Source organism: Dreissena polymorpha, chromosome 12 (genome assembly GCF_020536995.1).
Source record: "Dreissena polymorpha isolate Duluth1 chromosome 12, UMN_Dpol_1.0, whole genome shotgun sequence".
Taxonomy (NCBI): domain Eukaryota; kingdom Metazoa; phylum Mollusca; class Bivalvia; order Myida; family Dreissenidae; genus Dreissena; species Dreissena polymorpha.
In genome coordinates, this window is record NC_068366.1 from 49,051,339 (window position 1) to 49,063,755 (window position 12,417).

Genomic DNA, 12,417 nt, shown 5'->3' on the forward strand with positions numbered 1-12,417 from the left:
TAATTTTGAAATTGAAAAAGATAAAAACATATTTTGTATTAGTGTCTACATTCAACACGGATAAATAGGAAACTCTTCATCTTCATATACATTTGTATTGTACAAGATCCCTCTCTGGGGCATTGTCAAAAGATGCATACAAATGTACATGTATAATGTATATTTTAGCATGCAGGGATTTTTTTCCTTCTTTGGGACCCGCCGAAAAACGACACTTTCCCCTCGGATTTTTTTCCCCTCAGCAGGTAAATTTTCCCCCAGACTTTATTTTGTTCCCCTAAAAAAATATAATACATTTTTTTTTTTTTTTTTTAAACTTTAAATACATAAGTTAACCTGATCCAGTGTAGAAAATATAACATATTGCATAATTAAATTATCTGTTGCCTTGAATTTGTTTTAAAAACAGCAAAATATGTTTAATTGATTATTTAAGACTTTCCTTATTCATACATGCCATAATTTTTCAGACAAATTCCGGGACATTGAGTTAAATTGTCCGGGACTTTTGCCGATTTTCCGGGACATGTATAAAATGTAGCGATATTTATAGACATATGCATTTTTGGTACGTTTTTTTTGTTTCGCATCGTTAATTGCAAAAGTTCGAAAGCCTATCCGAAATACACTTTATCTATTAACGTCAAATTAAACATTACTACTTCCGTTACTAGATACAATCCACGTGTTTTCAGTGTAAGCGTTCTAAACATAGATGGTGACGTCACTGCGTTATTGTTATTAAGACCGGTGTGTAACGCGTAGTTGTTGATACGCCTTTATTCATTTATAGCCTTTATATAATAAAAAATACAACAATACAGTACCGTTAGATCGTCAACTCAAATCAATTCACAATACATACAACCAATCACAATAAAACAAATACAACAAAACAGTACCGGTAGAACATAAACTGCTTTTAATTTTTTACGCAGCGATGTTGGACTTCAGATGTGTGAACAACTATCCTTTGCCCTTACGCAGCAGGAAATAATGACGTAGTAGATTAAAGTCAATTAACAACCACATTAAACAATGCCGCCTTTTCGGTTTGACCGCGAACGGGAGACAATCGATATGATAACAGGACCCCTGTTAATTGATCGATTTTGACACGTAGCGTAGTCTGCCTATTCGGGTAGGCATTGTCATGGAGACGCTGCAGATATACACAGATTCGAGGTGCAGTTAAGCCTAAGATAAGGTACATGTTTATATGGATTTTGTAAATTCCGGGACATTTGACAGATTTCCGGGACAGCGGGACAAGTTCTTCATTTCCCGGACTGTCCCGGACAATCCGGGACGTATGGCATGTATGCCTTATTTTACCCAAAATCCGGCATTTCGCATGTTTTTTTCCCCAAAATCCGGCATTTCGCGCGATTTTTTTTCCCATCCAAAAAAGCCGGGCCCTTTCCCCAAAATCAGATAAAAAACCCTGGCATGGTAAATGTTCAGTATTACCATTTCCTTACAAATTTCATAACAAAAATGAAAATTTGCGAATCTGAAACAACTTTTTTTAATTTTGTCAATTTACCAACACGTCAAAATGCCCCATTAAGTAAAATGGAAAATGTGTATGAACTATGTAGAATTAAAATTCGTTTAACTTAAAAAAATGCATAAAGTGAAGTCTGACTGCTTTACTTGTTATTTGTTCCATCATGGGTTACTAACTCAGTGATTTTGTTTGCTTTATATTTTACAGCCTGTACCTTTTGTGCCATTAACCATGAAATTTTGAATAATGAAACATTATAAATATGTTAATAAATTACAGTATTCCAAGTGCTTATAAGTGCATGTTTAACTGCATTTCTAAATTTATATTATATTTTGCTAATGAAATATATTGCTTTTTAATAAACTCAATAAATCAATAATTGAGTTTATTTGAAAAGTTGGGATATTTTGGGGGAAAACTAAGAGGGTTATTTCGGGCAGGGGGAATCATTTAACTCTTGTTCATCATTTCCATTTTTTTAATGAAAGATTTTCATTAAATTCTTTGCAAGTTTTTATTTTCTCGAAAATGACTGCTTCATTACATCACAGCCATTTAATTGGCAGTGAGACAATCAGTTTTAGTATGAGTAAATGTTAAGAATCCAATAAAATTTTCTCAAAACTTGCTGCTTCATGATATCACTGACATTTCATTGGTAGTGAGACAATCAGTGGTAGTATTAGTAAATGTTAAGAATCAAATCAAATAATGACAGTAATGTCATACAAATGTCCAATTTTTATTATCTTGAAAAATATTATTAATTTATATATTTTTCTTGTCAGAGACAAACATTTTGTTCATTTTGTGAAGTTTAAATATTGGTATTTACAATTACCAATTTAGACCTATTTCTTTGTTGATAAATTTGCGTACCTTTGTGAAAGCATTCACAATACATATATAAAGAGGTAATAGTTTGTTTCTTTTTTATTTACCTTAATGAATGCATGACTTAGCCTACTAGTTAACAAGAGGGCCAAGATGGCCCTAGTTCGCTCACCTGAGAGGAGTCGGTTCATTCAATCTTTACCAAATGTCAAACTTGACCTAGATATTGTCCAGACAAACATCCTGGTCAAGTTTCATCATTATTTCATCTGCGAGTCAAGATCAATGTACCTATGAAGTTTCATGATCCTAGGCGCTAGCATTCTTGAGTTATCATCCGGAAACCATTTTTCTAAGTTGAGACACCGTGACCTTGACAGCCATTGTGTGAATACGTTTTTTGGCACTGTGACCTTGACCTTAGACCTAGTGACCTGATAATCAATAGGGGTCATCTGCGAGCCATGATCAATATACATATGAAGTTTCATGAACCTAGGCATAAGCGTTCTTGAGTTATCATCCAGAAACCATTTTACTATTTCAGGTCACCTTGACCTTTGACCTAGTGACCTGAAAATCAATAAGGGTCATCTGCGAGCCATAATCAATGTACCTATGACGTTTCATGATCCTAGTCAAAAGCGTTCTTGAGTTATCATCCAGAAACCATTTTACTATTTTAGGTCACTGTGACCTTGACCTTTGACCTAGTGACCTGAAAATCACTAGGGGTCATCTGCTAGTCATGATCAATGTACCTATGAAGTTTCATGATCCTAGGCATAAGCCTTCTTGAGTTATCATCTGAAAACCATTTAACTATTTCGGGTCACCGTGACCTTGACCTTTGACCTAGTGACCTCAAAATCAATAGGGGTCATCTACGAGTCATGATCAATGTACCTATGAAGTTTCATGATCCTAGGCCTAAGCGTTCTTGAGTTATCATCCGGAATCCATTTTACTATTTCGGGTTATCGTGACCTTGACCTTTGACCTAGTGACCTGAAAATCGATAGGGGTCATCTACGAGTTATGATCAATGTACCTATGAAGTTTCATGATCCTAGGCCTAAGCGTTCTTGAGTTATCATCCCAAAACCATTTTACTATTTCGGGTCATTGTGACCTTGACCTTTGACCTAGTGACCTGAAAATCAATAGGGCTTATCTGCCAGTCATGATCAACGTATCTATGAAGTTTCATGATCCTAGGCATAAGCGTTCTTGAGTTATCATCCGGAAACCATTTTACTGCTTTGGATCACCGTGACCTTGACCTTTAACCTAGTGACCTGAAAATCAATAGGGGTCATCTGTGAGTCATGATCAATGTATCTATGAAGTTTCATGATCCTAGACATAAGGGTTCTTGAGTTATCATCCTGAAACCATTTTACTATTTCGGGTCATCGTGACCTTGACCTTTGACCTAGTGACCTGAAAATCAATAGGGGTCATCTGCGAGTCATGATCAATGTACCTATGAAGTTTCATGATCCTTGGCATAAGCGCTCTTGAGTTATCAGCCAGAAACCATCTGGTGGACGGACAGACCGACATGAGCAAATCATTATACCCCCTCTTATTCGAAAGGGGGGGGGGGGCATAATGAGAAAACTGCCCCCCTCCCAGCAGCCATGTTATTCAACTGACCGGAACCATTTTTTAACACAACTCTCGTATCAAGGAAACAAATGTTCTGAGCAAATTTCAAGAAAATTGGGCCAAAAATGTGTCTTCTACTGTGTTCACATGTTTTCACTATATACATATAGAGAAAAATGCCCCACCCACTGGCGGCCATGTTTTTTCACCGATCCCGACCATTTTCAAACTCGTCCGAGATATCAATAAAACCAATGTTTTGACCACCTTTCATGATGATTGGGCAAAAATTGTGACTTCTAGAGTGTTTACAAGGTTTCTATATAGCCAAATAGGGAAAACTGCCACTATATACATATAGAGAAAAATGCCTCGCCCACTGGCAGCCATGTTTTTTCACCGATCGCGACCATTTTAGAACTCGTCCGAGAAATCAATTGAACCAATGTTTTGACCAACTTTCATGGTGATTGGGCAAAAATTGTGACTTCTAGAGTGTTTACAAGGTTTCTCTATAGCCAAATAAGGAAAACTGCCCCGCCCACTGGCGGCCATGTTTTTAAACGGATCGGAACCACTTTTGAGCTCAACCAAGATATCATTAAGACAAACATTTTGACAAAGTGACATGAAGATTGGGCATGAAATGTGACTTCTACAGTGTTTTAAAAGTTTTTCTTTTTTTTGACCTAGTGACCTAGTTTTTGACCCGGCACAACCCAGTTTCGAACTCGGCCGAGATTTCAGTGGGACAAAGCTTCTGACTAAGTTTCATGAAGATGGGACAAGAAATGTGGCCTCTAGAGTGTTTACGAGCAAATGTTAACGGACGGACGGACATACGCGGACAAAGACCGGTCACAAAAGCTCACCTGAGCAATCAGGTGAGCTAAAAACAGGAGAGTAATTTCCTCACTGTGAAGATTCCCTCCCGTTCAGATGCAGTACAAGTGAGTTGTATACGATTTTGATGTTTTTTTTACAAACTTAACTGTATCAGAGCTCCAGATAAGGATTTGTGAAATTAGTAACGGTACTGCCACTGACAGAAAGAAAAGGAGTAACGCTTAAAATCAATTAATACGTGTACTACCATATCCAAAAATACAGGTAGTACTGTACTACCCGTGTTCTTGGATATTGAAGGGTGTATAACTGACTTTACAAAAACATTTTCAGCAATTATAATAAATATATGTAGCTTCTTAAACAGTTACTGTATTAGGTTTTCCATTCTGAAATTTGATGCTAATACAACTACACATTAAAACTCATGACTAATACTATTTCTTCATTTTTCTTGACAAAAAAACACAAGCCAACTAGTAAGCTAAGTAAATGAACACTTATTTCACTGTCTCATCCGTTTCCCATCGTGTTTTCTAACGTTTTACGCCACCGATGCAATCAAATTGTTTAATATCGGGGCGACAATGTCTTTTTCTGGGTTTACAGATTTAATGTCAGGATGGTTAGAAGACACCATATGTAGTCATTATATGACAACAAAGTGTTGTTTTGAGCCGCTTTCGGTTAAGCCGGCATTCAATTGCGTGCAGACATATCATTTTTGACGGATTTACAAGTTACAGGAAATCACGCGACAGAATAGACAATAATATATGAACCCAGTCTACAACTTTTCGGCAATTTAAATTAACGAAAAGCGCCGTTAGGTTAGAGACCAACAAATCACGCCGCGCTGAAGCAGACGTATTGGTACGGCCAGATTTTTTTCGTAAATGCGTAAAATGGATATTAATGTCGTAATTGTACGTCCAGTTTATAAAAAATAAATGCGTAAATCTTCATGAAAAAGGCGTATTTACGGCTGTACGGCCCTTATCTGGAGCTCTGCTGTATCTTTGTAATCACAATAAGTTTGTGTGCATCCTGAAACAAGAGCGGTCAGAAGACAGCGCGCTTGACTATTCGAGTACTTTACAGTATATTGTAAGCCATCATGGGGAAATTGTTCATATTCAATAAGGTCAAGGTAATATAGTCATATTCTAAGTGGAAGAGGACCATAATTGAAACATATTGATCGCTTATGTTTTAAAGTTGTACTTTATAGACAATTCTGAGTTCAGGTATATTTTCCACAATCTATTGAACATTTGTAAAGACATAAAACAAACTTATTAGATTTTATTTCAGGTTTGATAGCAAAAGGTTGGGTGGGATGGTTGGACGGTCCTTCAAAAATAAAATAAATATATATTTGTTGTTGTTTTTTAACCATGTTTCAAAAAAAATATTCTTTTTGGGTGGGGATGGTGGGGTGGTGGTGGAGAGGGGGGTATAATGTGGGGGTATGGTAATTTATTAGATGATCTTTCAAAAATCTTTCAGGACAGCGCGCTCGACTATTCTAGTGCTTGACAGTATAACGTATGCCATCATGGGGAAATTGTTAAAATTATTCAATAAGGTCAAGGTAATAGTTCAAGTATATTTTCCACAATCTATTGAACATTTGTAAAGACATAAAACAAACTAATAAGATTTTATTTCAAGTTTGATAGAAATAGCTGGGGCGGAAAGTTTGGACAGTCCTTCAAAAATAAAATAAATAAATATTTATTTATTTCAACCATTTTTCAAAGAAAAAAATATTCTTTTTGGATAAGGTGGGGGGGGGGGAGTTGAGAAGGGGTTATAATGTGGGGTGTGGTCATTTATTAGACGATCTTTCAAAAATAAAAAAGGGTATTGTTTTGGTGGAATCCATTGTGGTATTCAGGTAAGTGTTGTTTTGTCAAAGTATAAATACAATCTGATTATAAATAAAGAAGTTATGGCAATTTAACTAAAATTTATTATTTTGACCTTGAGAGTCAAGGTCATTCAAAGGTCAAGGTCAAATTGAACAGGTGCAGTACCCTAATGATAGTAAGAAAATATTTGAAGTTTGAAAGCAATATTATAGCTTTGATACTTTAGAAGTCAAGTGGATCTAAACACAAAATTTACCAAAATATTCAGTTACAAAGACAAAAAAGGGCCATAATTCTTACAAAATGCTTGATACAGTTGTCTGCTCTTGTTTATAGATTGGGGTCATGTTGGTAAAGAAGTTTGCAAAATATGTCAAGGGACATTGAAAATATTTGAGGTGGTACGCAAACTTTGACATAGATTTATCAATAATATGCATATTCAAAGTGAAAAAAGGGCCATAATTCTTACAAAATGCTTGATACAGTTGTCTGCTCTTGTTCTAGGTTGGAGTCATATTGGTCAAGAAGTATGCAAAATATGAAAGCAATAAGTCAAGGGACATTGACAATATTTGAGGTGGTGTGCAAACTTTAACATAGATTTATCAATAACATGCATATTCTTAGTGAAAAAAGGGTCATTTTTCTTACAAAATGCTTGATACAGTTATCTGCTCTTGTTAATAGGTTGGGGTCATGTTGGTAAAGAAGTATGCAAAATATGAAAGCAATATGTCAAGGGACATAGGAAATATTTGGGGTGGTACGCAAACTTTAACATTTGCACGCTCACGCGCCTAACGCCGACGCCGGGGTGAGTAGGATAGATCCACTATATCGTCGCTGTCGTTCTCAAACCTCGTAGCTCCAAAATTTTCAAAAAAATTTTTTCGTCTTTTCCGAATATATTAAGTCTGGCGCGTGTTTTGTGCTATATCTCGTAGCTCTACGCCAATCAGAGCCCTTGAAAAAGCCACGTGACGAAATGTTGTAGAATGATTGTTGGCTTTTTTCCCGGCGAAAAGTCGTAGCAACGCCATTTCACCTATAGGTACGTCGTTTCGTTTGGACAAATTTGACAAAAACGTTTTTATAAAAAAAATTATTTGCAACTACGAGGTTTCCTATACGACGAATTGTCGTACCTCATTAAAATGACAAATCTGTGGTGACAAAATATCGTAGCTACCATGTCTGACTGTCAGTATGACTTATCAGTATGACTTACGCGTCTACGGCTTATACCATATTTTGCAGCTTCATTTGTTTGGTATTTTTACAGAATTTCAATTTCTAAAACATCATTATAAAAAAATGAGACTTTTTTCTCTCTCCTGAAAAGTTGGCATTTTGTAGCTACGAGGTTTGAGAACGACAGCGACGATATATATTTCATATATAATAGTCAAGCTAAAAAAAGGAAAAACAAGAGGGCCTAAAAGGCCCAAAGTCGCTCACCTGAGATAACAAGATATTATTGGGATGAATCTTCTGATCAAGTTTCACGAAGATTGGAAAATAAATGTGGCCTCTAGAGTGTTAACAAGGTTTTACTATAGCCATATAAGGAGAAATGCCCCGCCCCCTGGCAGCCAATGTTTTTCAACCAACTGGCATCATTTTTGAACTCATCCAAGATATTAGCGGGATGAATCTTCTGACCAAGTTTCATGAAGATCGGACAGTAAATGTGGCCTCTAGAGTGTTAACAAGATTTTACTATAGCCATATTAGGAAAAATGCCCCGCTACTTGGTAGCCATTTTTTCAAGCAAACATAATCATTTTGGAACTCATCCAAGATATCATTGAGACCAATCTTTTGACCAAATTTCATGAAGATTGGACAATAAATGTGGCTTCTAGAGTGTTAACAAGGTTTTACTATAGCCATATATAGCCATATAAGGAAAAATGCCCCGCCCCTGGTGGCCATGTTTTTAAAGCAACCAAAACCATTTTCGAACTGATCCAAGATATCTTTGGGACAAATTTTCTGACAAAGTTTCATGATGATCGGAAAATAAATGTGACCTCTAGAGTGTTAACAATGTTTTACTATAGCCATATAAGGAAAATAGCCACGCCCCTGTGATGGCCATGTTTTTCAACAAACCAGCATCATTTTTGAACTTGTCCAAGATATTATTGGGATGAATCTTCTGACCGAGTTTCATGAAGATCAGACTATAAATGTGGCCTCTAGAGTGTTAACAAGATTTTACTATAGCTTTATATAGCCATACAAGGAAAAATGCCCTGCCCTTTTGCGGCCATGTTATTCAAGCAAACGTAACCGTTTTCAAACTCATCTAAGATATCATAAAGACAAATCTTCTGACTATATTTCATCAAGATTGGACAATAAATGTGGCCTCTAGAGTGTTAACAAGGTTTTACTATAGCCATATAAGGAAAAATTCCCCGCCCCCTGGCGGCCATGTTTTTCAACCAACCGGCATCATTTTCGAACTCTTTCAAGATATTATTGGGATGAATCTTCTGACCACGTTTCATTAAGATTGGACAATAAATGTGGCCTCTAGAGTGTTAACAAGATTTTACTATAGCTATAAAAAGCCATATAAGGAAAAATGCCCCGCCCCTTGGCAGCCATGTTTTTCAAGCAAAGGTTACCATTTTTGAACTCATCAAAAGTATCAGTGGGACTAATCTTCTGAGCAAGTTTCATGAAGATCGGAAAATAAATGTGTTCTCTAGAGTGTTAACAAGGTTTAACTATAGCCATATTAGGAAAAATGCGCCGCCCCTGGCGGCAATGTTTTTCAACCAACCGGCATCATTTTCAAACTCGTCCAAGATATTATTGGGATAAATCTTCTGACCAAGTTTCATGAAGATCAGACAATAAATGTGGCCTCTAGAGTGTTAACAAGATTTTACTATAGCCATATATAGCCATATAAGGAAAAATGCGCCGCCCCTTGGCAGCCATGTTTTTCAAGCAAACGTAACCATTTTCGAACTCATCCAAGATATCATTGAAACCAATGATCTGACCAAATTTCATGAAGATTGGACAATAAATGTGGCCTCTAGAGAGTGAACAAGGCAAATGTTGACGTCGCACAACGGACACCGCACAACTGACGACGGACAAAAGGCGATCACAAAAGCTCACCATGAGCACGTTGTGCTCAGGGGAGCTAAAAATATTAATTTGGGAGGGGGGGGGGATTCTGGGGTAGGGCGTGTGGGATGGTTTGGGTGGAGTCCATTGTGGTGTGTCAAGTAAGTGTTGTTTTGTCAAAGTATGAATCAAATCTGATCATAAATAAAGAAGTTATGGCAATTTAAGCAAAATTTATTAATTTGACCTTGAGAGTCAAGGTCATTCAAAGGTCAAGGTCAAATTCAACATGCCAGATACGGTACCCTCATGATAGTAAGAAAGTATTTGAAGTTTGAAAGCTGATACTTTAGAAGTACAGTGGATCTAAACACACAATTTAACAAAATATTCAAAGTTACTAAGACAAAAAAGGGCAACAATTCCATTAAAATGCCAACCAGAGTCATGCAACTTGCCCTGTACAGTCCCCTTTCGATAGCTAGCGAGTTTTTTAAGTCTGAAAGCAATAGCAATGATACTTTAGGAGTAAAATGGACCAAAACACAGAACTTAACTAAATGTTAAATTATCTAAGTATAAAAGGGGCCATAATTCTAAATTAAAAGGTGATAATTAAGTTGTTTTTTTACCCACAAACTATGCTATTGTAAAGGAAATTGTATATTAATTACGTATTTGCTAAATAACTGGTTTTCATTTTCTGCAGTAAAACAAATATTCACATTTTATTTTATGTGCAAAACGCGTACAATTTTTCGGACTGTCGTTTTCAGATACATTATTTTTCGGCAGTTATAATTTCATGAATTTATTTTCAAAGTTCTTTATAGAAGAAATAGAATGACGAATACACATGCGGTGATACGGACGGTGTGGTTTATAATATTTTGAATTGTATTCACATGAAATTGCAATTGGAAAGACTATATAAAAAATAACAATTATTAAGGGCTCTGGGTGGGGTGGGGGGGCTCTGCCCTTTATTCCTGTTGGGTTCCTGTGGCAGCAGTTCCAAGACCCCCGGCATAATTTTCAGAATTAAAAATTTGGGACAATCAGGCTAACTGTAACTTGTAATAGTTATGCCTTTAATTGGTCATAAAATGGACTATTAAAGCCGTTGCCACAATTATTAACCACACAAAGTAAAAGTGAAATGTTCAAGTTAGGCAAGTTCATATCAGAGGCACTAACTATTCGCTCAGTTTATACTCATAGTAATGTATAATTGTGTTATATGTATAACTGTAGTGTTATATGTATAACTGTAGACTAAATTCATTATGATACATTATGCAATAAAGTGATAGGCTGCATTTAACCATGATATGAAACTATTGTATGCTGATTTAGTTGTTGCATTAACATAAAGTATAAATAAAATTCGGTATTCTGTGCACTACTAACATTTTACTGTGATTTAAATTGTATTATCTTTTGCTCTTTCAAAAGATATTGATTTATTTTGTTGATCATGTTGTGTAACTATTGTATGCTGATGGAGTTGTTGCATTAACATTAAGTATAAATAAAAGTCGGTATTCAGTGTACTACTAACATTTGACTGTGATTCAAATTGTATTATTTTTTGTTCTTTACATAGATATTGATTTATTTTATTGATACAACAACATATTAAAGCAGTTCCATATATAGCTAGATACACTGTTATCATGTTTGTCTAAAATATCTGTAAAGTTCATCCATTACCAAATAATGATATTTCTGTAAGAAAATACGACGACTTACTATATTCATGTATTTTGTATTATCATTTTGTTTAACACTAGAAAATGTAAAGTTAATGTGTAATAAAATTCTGTTCTGTTCTGGTGAAAATAACACTGTTTTTACTGCTCATATTTCATTTAAGCTGTCTGACTTTATTTTATTTTCTTATTTTAAATCAATGAAATAAATAAACTTTTGCTCTTGAATTATTTACTAGACATTCCAACCGGCAACATAGCATTTTCGATCGAACCTGTCTTAAAAACATGGCTCAGGTCTGACGGACCAGCGCTTTTGGATTGTCTGATAGCAGTCATAGCTGGGAGATGAAGTTGGACCTTATATTGTGTAAATCAAACAGCCATGAAAAATACAAACATAAATGTAATTTCACTTCATTGTCTAAAGGGGCTAGATTTTGCTTCTTCAGAGGTTATATATAGCAAACACCTCAAAGGAGAAAAATTACACTTACAATCATTCCTACTTTTTAGCTTGACTATTATATATGAATATATATATATATATATAGTGGAGCTATCCTACTCACCTCGGCGTTCCCGTTCCCATGAGCGTTGGAATGTTAAAGTTTGTGTACTACCCCAAATATTGTGTATGTCCCTTGACATATTGCTTTCATATTTTGCATACTTCTTTACCAACAAGACCCCAATCTATAAACAGAAGCAGGCAACTGTAACAAGCATTTTGTAAGAATTTTGACCCTTTATTCACTTAGAAGATGCATATTATTGATAAATCTATGTTAAAGTTTGCGTACCACCTCAAATATTTTCTATGTACCTTGTCATATTGCTTTTATATTTTGCATACTTCTTAACCAACATGATCCCATTCTATAAACAAGAGCAGACAACTGTATCAATAATTTTGTAAGAATTATGTTCCCTT